This window comes from Cebus imitator, unplaced genomic scaffold (genome assembly GCF_001604975.1).
Source record: "Cebus imitator isolate Cc_AM_T3 unplaced genomic scaffold, Cebus_imitator-1.0 Scaffold271, whole genome shotgun sequence".
Classification (NCBI taxonomy): Eukaryota; Metazoa; Chordata; class Mammalia; order Primates; family Cebidae; genus Cebus; species Cebus imitator.
Genome location: NW_016107586.1, coordinates 2,540,082 through 2,548,330, shown reverse-complemented (window position 1 = coordinate 2,548,330; position 8,249 = coordinate 2,540,082). Strand labels below are relative to the sequence as shown.

The window sequence follows — 8,249 nt, the reverse complement described above, 5'->3', positions numbered from 1 at the left end:
TTTCTTGAGATGGAGTTTCGCTCTTGTTGCCCAGGCTGGAGTGCACTGACACGATCTCAGCTCACCACAACCTCCACTTCCTGCGTTCAAGTGATTCTCCTGCCTCAGCCTCCTGGGTAGCTGGGATTACAGGCATGCACCGCCACGCCAGGCTAAGTTTGTATTTTTAGTAAAGATGGGGTTTTGCCATGTTGGCCAGGCTGGTCTTGAACTCCCAACCTTAGATGATCCTCCTGCCTCAGCCTCCCCAAGTGTTGGGATTACAGGCATGAGCCAATGTGCCCAGCCGCCATTGTTTTTAGTAAGTATAAGTCCCTACTCTTCAAGCTGATACCCAAAAACATGATTTCAAGAATTTAAAGCATAATTCTTTCATGTGCATATTTTTTACAAGGTTCATTCCCATTTCTTATCACAGGTATAATAGAGAGTAATTTAATAGTTTCACTTTGGATTCTATTTCTTTGTGCTGGGATCTTATTTTTCAGCATCTAGTTGATCAGCCTGCCCCCTGCTGAGCATCAAGATGGGGTGTCCTGACTTTTGTTTGACTGTAAAACCTCCATTCTTTGCCATGGTAATGAATAGCTGAAGGGGATCTATCAAGGCACTTAGTGCTATCATCTAATTCATTTTAATGTCTCCCATAATGTTCAGTGTTCTATATGAGACATTCATGCTTCATTATTTAAGAGTCTGGATGTAAGAATGGCACTTGATAGATTTAAATCAGGATAAAATAATTATATTTTTCATACTTGTATGGAACTTTACTCTCTTCAAAGTATGAAACATTCACTATAATTGGCTCTCACATGCTTATCTGCAGACATAAGAATGAAAAACAGTTGAAGAAAGCCTGCAGCATCTATAGAGACATGTAGGAAAATACGTATTTGTGTGTATTATCTGTGTTCTCCCTTCACTCTTACTCTGCTTCTGAAAAAGAAAATCAGTGCAATCTTGTCCACTGTGTCTCTAAGCAAGGATGGTATGAGGCAGGGCTGATGGTAAAGTGTGATGGGGATGAAGGCTCAAGTCTTAAACACACAGGAACGCATAGCAAGGGTCCTGTCCCAACTGGGCCCTTCTTGCTGTGCTACCTGGCCCCAGATTCTGAAAGAACCTGAAATCTGACTTTCCCTGTGGCTCTCTCTCCTCCTCTAACTTTCTCTTCCTCCTAGTTTATCTTTTGATTGTAATTCAAACTGGGTTCTAGAATGCTGAGGCACACTACTACTTCCAGGTACCCCTTGCTTGAAGAGCTCTCCTTCCAGTCTCTGCCTAGTGCCTTCAGGCTTGACTTACCCAGTAGGCAAAGTGGGCACAGTGCCTAGGCCCACAGCAATTTTGGAGCCCACAAAATGTTTTAATTTCTTTTAAAATCAGAAGGAAAAATAAATAGAATCTAATCTGGATTAAGTCCTTCTTTATACCAATGCAGTTGTAAAACAGAATTTTAAAGTTTTTTTGCCGGGCGCGGTGGCTCAAACCTGTAATCCCAGCACTTTGGGAGGCCGAGGCGGGTGGATCACGAGGTCAAGAGATCGAGACCATCCTGGTCAACATGGTGAAACCCCGTCTCTACTAAAAATACAAAAAATTAGCTGGGCATGGTGGTACGTGCCTGTAATCCCAGCTACTCAGGAGGTTGAAGCAGGAGAATTGCCTGAACCCAGGAGGCGGAGGTTGCGGTGAGCCGAGATCGCGCCATTGCACTCCAGCCTGGGTAACAAGAGTGAAACACCGTCTCAAAAAAAAAAAAAAAAATTTTTTTGATGGAGGAAGGGGCCCAAAAAGGCGAGAGTGTCTAGGGACCATGAAAGTCATAATGTAGCTCTGAGTGACTTTCCTGATGAAAACCAAGACCAAATGAGACCAACTGATCAATTACTTGGTGGAATAACCAAGATCTGTACAGTTAGCTTCAGGGCCTGGTAAATGCGCCAACTTCTTGCTCATTGGTGTTTCTCAAACACAGCTTAAGGCAAGGAATGAGGCATCGTGAAAAAATCCTAGCTGGATCTGAGAAGCCACAGAATGTCTTTATAGGTATGTTTTCTGGAGCCCAGAGGAGGGGCTCCATACACAGCTTAACAAAGGAGTCTAGCCTCATTACAAGGACAAATCTGGCCAGTGACTCTCTCTGCATTCCAGCTATAACCTGTATGACTTATGTCATACAAACCTACGTGCAACTGGACACCTTCTTTGCAATCCTTTGTTTAAGCATTAATTACCTTTAATAGCTCTGAAACCCTTCCCTGACTTTCTTTTAAAAAAATAGAAATTTGGCTGTGGACTGGAAGGCATTTGGGGAGATAAAACCTTTAAATGCCCCTGGGAGTCAGTAGGGAGGTGACTTTCATAGCTTTCTACATGGTACCTGAATAGATATGACGTATCATCCTGAAATGAACTGTTTATAACAATTCCACGGAATCTTTTACTTCCCACAAGTTATTGCCTATTTTGATCTTTCAGTGAAAGTTGCTGCTGGCAGCTATACATTTGGGATTGGCTGGATGGGTTCCACTTGCAGCCACTTAGGCAGACAGATCATGACTCTGTTTGCTAAGAGTATGGTCACCAGGCACGGGGGCTCATGCCTGTAATCCCAGCACTTTGGGAGGCTGAGGAGGGTGGATCATCAGGAGTTCGAGACCAGCCTGGCCAATATGGTGAAACCCCGTCTCTACTAAAAATAGAAAAATTAGCCGGGCATGGTGGCATGCTCCTGTAGTCCTAGCTACTCAGGAGGCTGAGGCTGAAGAGTCACTTGAACCCAGGTGGCAGAGGTTGTAGTGAGCCGAGATTGCACCACTGCACTCCATCCTGGGCTACAGAGGGAGACTCTGTCTCACAAAAAAAAAAAAAAAAAAAGAGTACAGTCTCCAGGCAGCAAACCTGGAAAGTTTTGCTTGTTTTTTCTTTATCCAGAAGAATAGCAGGCGTTTCTGGGCCCTCCATCTTTTCCCTGAATCCCAAAGAAAAAGCCTTGATTCTGCAATAAAAAGCCAAGGGTTTCCCAACTTCCAGAGGTTGTGAAGTGCTGACCTCCTTAGAAATCAGATGCCCTCCTTCAGAGCCTGGGAGCTCCTCATTGGAAGGTACCCTGTGTATAGAACCTGCTCTAGGCAGGTACAGATAGATGCCTCTCTCTCAGTCTGAAGCCATCCCAATGTCGGTGTGTCCCACTGCCAATCTGAGGTGTCAGGGAGGTGTTGGGAGACTGATTCTTTTAAACCAAATATAAGAGGAAACTTTCTATAAGTGAGTTATATTAAGTGGAGAACGATGGCTTGGGGCACAACCCTGGATTAGGATCTTCCCATAGGACCTACAGTATAATCCCAGGACTTCCTTTTTTACACATTTTAAGTGCTGATAGTTTTAAAAAGTGTAGCATTAGTAAAAAGAACGTTTCCTGCCCAGGTATGTGCCTGAGCCTGCCTACCCCAGCAGGATTCACCAGTGCGTTTATCTTCCAAAAGTCCTACTTAATGGAAGCACTGTCAAATAATGTGATTTTTAACTTCTCAGATATTTGGGCCACTTTACTAGAACTAAGAACGAGCAGATCATTCAAGCTCTCAATTCCAAAATTATACTAATTTCCACCCACAGTTCTGAGGGTTGCTTTGTGGTTGTTTTATAGCTAATGTTTTTTTGAAGATGTAAAAATGATCCCATGTCACTTTCCTAGGCAAGAAGGCACAATGTTAAATCATTTTTCTACTTTTATGTGTTTTTTCCTTTCCATTTTATTTAAATGATGTCACATTGATCTAAAACTATTCAGACACTGCTGCTGTCCAACACACACGCACACGTGCGCATACACACACAAAAACCACTGTTTGTGACAGTAAACCGTCATGTTAATAGCTTATCATCACATTTGGATTTAAACCATCACATTATCTTATTCTAATCACACATGAAACACTTTATTCTTGATATAACAAAGAGAATGAAGAAGCTAAGTGTTTTTCTCTCTATTTTTTGTTTTAGGAAAAAATGTTTCTATACTCTGCTAATGAATTGCAAGTATTTTTATAGCTTTTATTACTCCAATCTCTATACACTTTAAATTTTAAAACAAAGCAACAACAAAATTGCCAAAGTATTAGAAAACCATCCACTGGCTATTGACCTGTTAACACAGAAGGGCCCAGCAATTTGATGCCAGGAAAGCCAATGCCCTGGAATTGACTGTCTTGGAGGCTTTGTCTCTACAGCTCCCTGGAGATGGGTTTGCTGCTTGCTAAATTTGGCATCCTGGATTTTCAGGCACCAGCTTTGTGATTATGTTGGTTTGTTTACAGTTGTGTCCCGCCACCAACAATAATGGCAAATGAAACAATGTGAACAGACTTCTTTTTGTTTTTCATAATCTGAGAAGGTGGATAGTTCTTAGGTCTGGTCAGTTTCACCAATGTAAGGAGTTTTTTTCCTATTATTTTTTTGTTTTTTATTTTTGGGGACAAAGTCTTGCTCTGTAGCCCAGGATGGAGTACAGTGCCACAATCTCGGCTCATTGCAACCTCCACCTCCTGGATTTGAGGGATTCTCCTGCCTCAGCCTCCCAAGTAGCTGGGATTACAGGCACACACCACCATGCCCCCATGATTTTTGTAGTTTTAGTAGAAATGGGGTTTCACCATGTTGGCCAGGCTGGTGGCCTCAGGTGATCCACCAGCCTTGGCCTCCCAAAGTTCCTATTCTTTTATAAAAGAGAATCTGGCTCTCTTGCCCAGGCTGGAGTGCAGTGGTACCATCACCGCTCACTGCAGCCTTGACCTCCTGGGCTTAGGTGATCCTCCTGCCTCAGCCTCCTGAGAAGCTGGGACTATGGGTGTGCATTACCACGCTTGGCTAATTTTATATGTTTTGCAGAGTCAGGGTTTTGCCATGTTACCCAGGCTGGTAAGTTTCTATGCAAGTTTGAAGCAGGACTGTTTACTTCAATTGTTCCTGTGTAAACTCTGATCAGATTCATGTGGGTGTTTTGCAGGGCCTAAGAGTAAAGCAGGACCCCTCTGATTCTCTGGAGTACGTCTGTGTGGGGATAGACATCTGTCTTAGGTTAGCTCTGACAGATCTGTGCCTTAACTCTAAGAGGGCACATATGGAGGTAAGAAGAAACCATTCTACTTTTCAAATAAATACCTTTTAAAAATCTCGCTACATTTTACAGATATAACAAGTCCACTATTGGACTACTGATTAACTGCTTCTCAAAAGAAGGCATGTGCCAGAGGTTTTGCCTCCGCTTCAAAAAGTAAAGTGATAATTTGTCAGTTACCAGTTAATCTTGACCATTTAGGTATCTAAACTGGTAATTCTCATCTCAAAGTGAATTTTCTTTTTGGCAGGGGGAAACCCAAGTTGACCCATAAGAGTATATATACGGGAAACAATTTTTTTCTTTTTTCTTCCTCTAAGTTTGATCCTGGAAAATTCCTGGATTAATTAGATCATATTTCAAAGATCAGACTTGACTTTAGATTAGAGGTTAATTTAAGCATGGTAAAGAGCAATGTTTACCATGTCTAGCTTAATCAGAGCGGCCCAGTCAGCACAGGGGCTGCTTCTAGAAGGGCCCCTTACCTATACTTTAACTTCACCTCTGAGTTGTTCTCTTGTGTCCAGTGGAGAAAGAGAGACAGGGAAGAGGAGAGCAAGATAGTGAGAGAGGAAATTGAGATTGGGAGAGAAGGAATTTTAAGCCCATATCATATTCTAAATAAAACAACACAAGTCATTTTGCAATACTGAAAACAATACAGAATGATCTTGCCACTACAGCCCAGTATATTTTAACCAGCCTTCTCCTTTTCCCCACTTATTTCCTTTGAAAGACCTACCCTAAGCAGAATGCATACACGAAAGTCATCTTTTATAACCATTTAATCACATCAACAAGACTGCTAGAAACTACAGACCTTCATCTTCTATTTTCCAATAAACATTTAATTTCTAAATGACACATCTTAAATCAAACACTCAGAGAAAGGGAAAAAGGTCAGTCTTCCTGTTACTTACCTGGCTTGAGGTTTTGAAGAAATTAAAAACAACTTTGAATAAATCCCCCTTTCTTTCTTCCCCTGATGTTTTCTTCTAGAAATTTGCAGGGCTCACTTTTTTTTATCCAGACCCTGCCAAGGTGTGTTAAAGCTGAGTGATCTTTCAAAAATGTTCTCTTCTCTTTCTCTCCACCTTGTTTCTTTCAACTCTTTGCTTCCAAACAAGTCCTGACAAAGGTGTGTCATGGTTTACAGCGTTACTCCACCCTTCCAATTATCTGACACTTGCTGGATTTAAAAAAAAAAAAAAAAAAAAACCTGCCTCCGGGAATCAAACTTTACAGGACGCAGAAAACTTCTCCTTCCAGCTTAGGAAGGTTAACCATTTATAGGCCCATGGGGAAAAAGAAACAAAGGACCAACATAAAGGAAATTCCCTTTTATTGCCTACCTTCTACAGCTGGAGAACTGCCACAGCTTTGTGGCAGTACCCTTCCTCAGTGCCATGGGGACTGGAATCCCAGTGCATGATTCACGGGTAGTCTAGGCATATGGATGGCCTATGGTCAAAGTACCTGAACCCTAGAGAAACTGAAGGTGGCAGGATTTATATTCAAGATCTGTTTCCCCTATAGATGTCTTTGTCTTCTTTCCCCTCTTCTAACTCAAACCAGGTCAAGCCCATCTGGAGAAAATAGTTGGTGAACTAATTCATAATATGCTAATGACTGAAAGTACTGAGCAGTTGGTGGACCAGGGGTTCATTTTACAAAAAAGGTAACCAGATATAGTGATGTTGACCTAAAAGAGTGACATGTTAATGATGGAATTTTAGGCATTTGGCCACCTAATAATGGAGAGAAGTGCTGTTGGGGAGGGATAAGGACTTTTTTGCCCTTCAAATCAGGTGACCACATAGTGTCCATACACCTAAAGACATATGTGGCCTCCCAGATGTCCTGCAACTCCAAGTATATCTTGGGACCTTTAGATTTCCCTAGAGAGTCAACTTGCATCAGTCAGGATAATTCTTATGAATACCTGGATGGTATCTGGCTTTTTAGGGGCCCCAAAAACTAGCTTGAGACCCTTGTGTTGGTAAAATGGGAAGTCTGAACCTGGAACTCACTCAGGCAGTCCTTTGAGGCCATAGCACATTCCTGGGACCCAGCATCACATTGAGATTCCCAGTTCTGAGGTGTTATCCTACGATTCTGGAGAGGAGCTGTGGGACTCCTACAGCATAGCACTGACGTGCTACTGCTCCTTGCTATTATGGGCACTGCATCCCATGGAAGGACAGCAGACCACTGAGAACACCTGTGGGGCTCTTGCTCCCAAGCTGCCCATATTCTGCACTAGAGTCATGCATTTCAGAACATTTTCAATGATGCAGAATTTGACATTTGCTTTCTAGAATGTTCTTGCCTTCCCCAAATAAATACTCAACATGTCTTCTGTCAGTCTCATAGGAGAAGAACGTTGAAGAATCCAGAACACACAGAGCTTTCAGCATAAAATTGACATGGCCCTGCATCATTCATTCCTTCATTCATAAATTAAACAAAAAAGATATATTGGCTGCTGTTGGAGCCAGGCATTAAACTATGTGCTAAGTGTTTGATGGTGAAATATGGACATATTCCCTGTGCTTATGGAGTTCACAGTCTAATGGAGGAAGACAGGGCTTACAAAATATATTAGTCAGTGAGGGTTCCCATAACAAAATACCACAGACTGGGTGGCTTAAACCACAGAATTTTATTTTCTCATAGTTCTGTCAGCTGGAAGTTCATGATCAATATGTCAGGAGGTTTGATTTCTCTTGAGATCCCCTCTCCTTGGCTTGCAGACGGCCGCCTTCTTGCAGTGTCCTCACATGGCCTTTCTCTGTGCATGCACATCCCTGGTGTCTCTCTCTGTGTGTCCTAATCTCCTCTTCTTATAAGGACACTTGTCAGATTGAATTAGGGTCCACCCTGATGACCTCATTTTTACTTAAATTTAACTACTTCTTGAAAGAGCCCATCTTCAAATAAATTTACTGAGGTACTGGCGATGGTGGCTTCACATATGAATTTTGGAGGGATACAATTCAGTCCATAACAATTATGTACAATATATAATTAAGAATGTGATAACTATTATAAAGAAAGTGTACTGATTTGAGGCCAGGAGTTCAAGACCAGCCTGGGCAGCATAGCAAGACTCTGTCTCTAC

The 8,249-nt window shown here is 42.1% G+C and overlaps 1 protein-coding gene across 1 annotated transcript in view; it reads right to left on the bottom strand.

Moving 5' to 3' along the window:
- The window catches only part of COL17A1 (collagen type XVII alpha 1 chain), a 55,079-nt gene extending 48,785 nt beyond the window's left edge, over positions 1-6,294 (bottom strand). Inside the window, exon 1 of the mRNA XM_017500821.2 lies at positions 6,049-6,294. The gene's annotated coding sequence lies outside the window, so the exon portion shown is untranslated. The remainder of the gene's footprint in view (positions 1-6,048) is intronic.
- Between the last annotated feature and the right edge of the window lie 1,955 nt (positions 6,295-8,249).